Source organism: Chanodichthys erythropterus, chromosome 17, assembly GCF_024489055.1.
Source record: "Chanodichthys erythropterus isolate Z2021 chromosome 17, ASM2448905v1, whole genome shotgun sequence".
In the NCBI taxonomy this organism is placed as follows: domain Eukaryota; kingdom Metazoa; phylum Chordata; class Actinopteri; order Cypriniformes; family Xenocyprididae; genus Chanodichthys; species Chanodichthys erythropterus.
Window position 1 is genome coordinate 17363 of NC_090237.1, and position 4641 is coordinate 22003.

Genomic DNA, 4641 nt, shown 5'->3' on the forward strand with positions numbered 1-4641 from the left:
TATAACTGGTGTGTTTTATGTCATAGATCAAAACGTGAAAGTATTTAGAGGCTTTGTTAACCACAGACCTTTATTTCAGGCGATTTAGCAAAAACTCATTCAAAAAACCCATTGACTTTACGGCGTTGGAACCGGAAGTCCTAAAATACTAACTCGCTTCCGGGTTTTGCCTACAAAAACGCGTCATCCCTGGGGCACTCTATAACAGGACTTTAGCTATATGTGTGGAAATAAAAAACGAATGCTTTTTGAAATAATATTTAACTTTCTTATTATTTAGGTTACCGTTATTTACCGATATTTATTTCATAGTTTTACAGGCTGTAGTGTGCTGTTTCTCTGACGGAATAGCTAAATACGCACGTCTGTTACCCATGTTGAAAAAATGAGCATATGCTGGTAAAGTAGGTATTTGAAGCTGGTATGCTGGTTTGAGCTGGTCCATGCTGGTCCAGGACCAGCTTAGGACCAACATTTGACCAGCATACAGCTTCAAAACCTACTCTCTAAAAAATGCTGGGTTAAAAACAACCCATGTTGGGTTGAAAATGGACAAACCCAGCAATTGGGTTGTTTTAACCCAGCGGTGGGGTTAAATGTTTGCCCAACCTGCTGGGTAGTTTTATTTAACTCAACTATTGTTTAAAAATTACTGTATTGCTTAATTAAAATTAACCCAAAGTATGTTGGAAATGAACATTTATTAAAGTTCAATAAATAATTATTAAACAATAAACATTTATTAAATTGCTTATTAATACATTTATATTAATAAAATATTAAACTATTAAATTTATGTTAATAAAATATTAAAGCTTATTAATAAACATTCACCTTTTGTCTATTATTGTTGACTCTAATTGCATCTGGTTTTTAATTTCCCAACTATTTTGGGTTCATTTTAAGCTAGCCATATAGCAATTTTTAAATAATAGTTGGTTTAAATAAAACTAACCAGCAGGTTGGGCAAACATTTAACCCAATCGCTGGGTTTGTCCATTTTCAACCTAACTTGGGTTGTTTTTAACCCAGCATTTTTTAGAGTGTACCCTACCAGCATATGCTCGTTTTTTCAACTGTACACAATGGATGTTTGAGCATTTATTTATTTATTTATTTATTTATTTATTTTTTTTTTTTTATATTTCAACATTTATTTAATTGAGGTAGCCTACACTCACACAAATACACACACTCCAAATCATATTTAATGTTTTTAAAATAAGCTATATAAAATAGTAAAATAGTTCCAGTAGATTTTGCTGTGGTACTGAAATTGGTACCGAGAACCGTAAAATCTTCATGGTATTGGTACCGACTACTGGAATTTTGGTACCGTGACAACGTTACTATTTTATTACTACATATTTGTCAATACAAAACAATATTTAAAATATTTAATCTAGTAGCTTTTGGTGTCTTAACCTTATTTATTGAGGTTAAATTTATCAAAAACAATGAAAACAATAACTATGCTTATTTTATAGGCCCATTTTCTTGTATTTTACTTTTATAAATTTTTTGTTGTGCGGCCCGGACAATTTTGGCGGGGCAAGTAAAAATTTTAACCACTGGCTCAACTGGGCCAGCAGAAAACATCCTTAGCGTTGAGCCCTGTGGTGACTTAAGTGATGCGACATATTTTAAAAGCAATCCCTTATTTTATTACAGAAAATGATGCCTTACAAATTCCGTTATTTTACGATGATTTTGAGACCGCTAATCCTTTGGGATCCAAAAAAAGGTATACGCATTTAATCTATTTTACTTTAAGGAATTTCCCTCCAATATTTAACTCCTCATTGGTGAATATTCATTTATGTGCCCTCTTTCATGCACAGGATGTTAGGCGCTATGGTTTTAATTCTATACTTGAGCCTTTAGTAAATGATTTGAAAGTGCTTGAGATTGTAGGGGTTAAGGATCCAGTGTCTGGAGGTTGTATTAGGAGTACAGTTATTCAAGTCACTGGGGATAATCTGGGCTTGCACAGCTTGTTTGGGTTTCTTGAGTTATTTGGGGCTCGATATTGCGGTCGTTTTTGTCTTTTTGAGAAACATCTCTTTCAGTCGGTGTTCTGTGAAGACAACCCTGAGCTTGTACTAAGAACAGCTGAGATGCATGCTCTGCACTGTGAAACATTGACAACTGATTCTACACTACCTCATGTTTATGACGTGTTTGTATTTCAACACGGGCAATAATTTTGCTGTGGATATAATGCACGACATTCTAGGAGTTGCTCAGCTAGAGGTAAAACTTGTTCTGCAGCGCATTCAATATAATTTTGAGCACTGACGATCTTGCTGGTAGGGTACATGCTTTTGACTATGTGCAAAAGTAAAATCAAAAGCTGCCAGTGTTTATCATCTCTTTGCACTAAATCACCAAATAATAGAGGCACGTTGCGCAACAAGGGCCAAGATTGGATGGCATTTAAACCCAAATCGTTGCTTCCATCAAACAATTTGACCATTGGAGGACGGTTCCTCTGCTGATTGTAACCATAGTTAAAAGCATGTACCAGCAAGATCATCAGTGCTCAGAAAATTATGCTGAATATCAAAGCGTCATATAATGATCCATTACCCACAGTGTATAAGAAAAATTGACCAATTCTGCACATGTGGTGTATGCATTATGAAGCTAAACATTTTTTTTATAACACATCACCAAAACGCTAGCTAAAAAGCACCAGTTTTGTACTGCGATGCACTGGGAGTCTTTAAGCCAGTACAGATCTCTTGTCTCTTGGCCCAGGGATATGGCGGCATTATAATGCCAATAATGATTGAGCGCACAACAGATGCTTGAGCGCGCAGTAAATCACTTCCGCCAGAGAATAACAGATCTACATGCGGGAGCCCGCAAGCTCATATTAAACCCGGACGCGCATGACACCACCTCTGCGCGCAAATCAAGCCCTCGCGCACTGGGACACGTTTTATTTTTTCCCAATATTTTTTCCATTTTAATTTTTCTGGATTCCGTTTTTTTTTTTTTCGTTTTATTTATTTTTTGACTCCATTTTAATGGTTAAATTAAACTTTAGTAATCACAAAGCATGTATAATTACTTGAAATAATGAATCTTGTCCAATTTACCAGCAATTTAATACAAGTTTAACATATTTATTTATTCACCTTTCCCTATGATAAATGTTTTATTCTTTCCACTCAAATTTTATTTTATTTTCTAGATTCCATTTTAATGGTTTAATTCCATTTAAATAATCAAAAAACATGTCTAATTAATTGAATTCTTTATCTGTTGTGTATTTAAATTTTTCTGGCAATCAAATGAACGCATACCAGCAGCCATATCACCCTGTAGCCCAAGACTGGTTGCCCACTAAAGCTAAGCAGGGCTGAGCCTGGTTAGTACCTGGATGGGAGACCTCCTGGGAAAACCAGGTAGCTGCTGGAAGAGGTGTTAGTGAGGCCAGCAGGGGGTGCTCACCCTGTGGTCTGTGTGGGTCCTAATGCCCCAGTATAGTCAAGTCAAGTCAAATTTATTTATATAGCGCTTTTACAAATGGTAATCGTTTCAAAGCAGCTTTACATATTAGAAGCACAGAAAAAAAAAGGGAAGTGGTTAAAACTGTACAAACAAGCGTGGTAATATGTAACATATACAAGATGGTGCTACATTAAGCCAATGTCGGCTGACTTCCAGGGGTGGAAAAAACCCCCTAGGAGAAAAACCCAGCGTGCTAGCACTGGGAAAAAAGTCCTAGGAGGGAAAAAACCCCTTGGAAGATATATATATATATGTAAATGTATATGGAGATCAAAATCTGAATTGTACATTTTTATTATAGAGATTAAAAATCGATTATATATAAATATATGTAAGCGGATACGGGGATCCTGGGCTACGTTGTAGTCAGGTCCAGACGCAGGTTCTCCATCTGACCTGGATACGGCCTGGATCCAGCACCCGGCAAACCTCAGGATAAGCAGAGAGACAGATATTAGCGGAGATGCCATTCTTATTCTGATGTACAGGTATATCTAGTGTTATAGGAAATGTTCTCGGTTCCGGCCGACCTAATTATTGCAGCGTAACAATCCTTTAACGGATTTGAAAAATGTTAATGTATTGATAATGTGTTATGTGTATGCAAGAGCAAAGAGATGTGTTTTTAGTCTAGATTTAAACTGACAGAGTGTGTCTGCTTCCCGAACAATGCTAGGAAGATTGTTCCAGAGTTTAGGTGCTAAATAGGAAAAGGATCTGCCGCCTTCAGTTGATTTTGATATTCTGGGTATTATCAACTGGCCTAAATTCTGAGATCGCAATAAACGTGAAGGACTATAATGCATTAAGAGCTCGCTTAGGTACTGGGGAGCTAAACCATTTAGAGCTTTATAAGTAAGTAGCAAGATTTTAAAATCTATACGATGTTTAATAGGGAGCCAATGTAATAGTGATGGGGACACTGTACTGAAACAAGCACCGTCCTTCAGATGAGACGTTAAACCGAGGTCCTGACTCTCTGTGGTCATTAAAAATCCCATGGCACTTCTTGTAAAGAGTAGGGGTGTAACCCCGGTGTCCTGGCCAAATTCCCTCCATAGGCCCATACCAATCATGGCCTCCTAATAATCCCCATGCATTGAATTGGCTCTTTCACTCTCT

At 36.8% G+C, this 4641-nt stretch overlaps 1 pseudogene; it reads left to right on the top strand.

Moving 5' to 3' along the window:
• The first annotated feature begins 3309 nt into the window (after positions 1-3309).
• On the top strand, positions 3310-3426 carry LOC137005591 (5S ribosomal RNA; annotated as a pseudogene).
• Positions 3427-4641: the final 1215 nt, after the last annotated feature.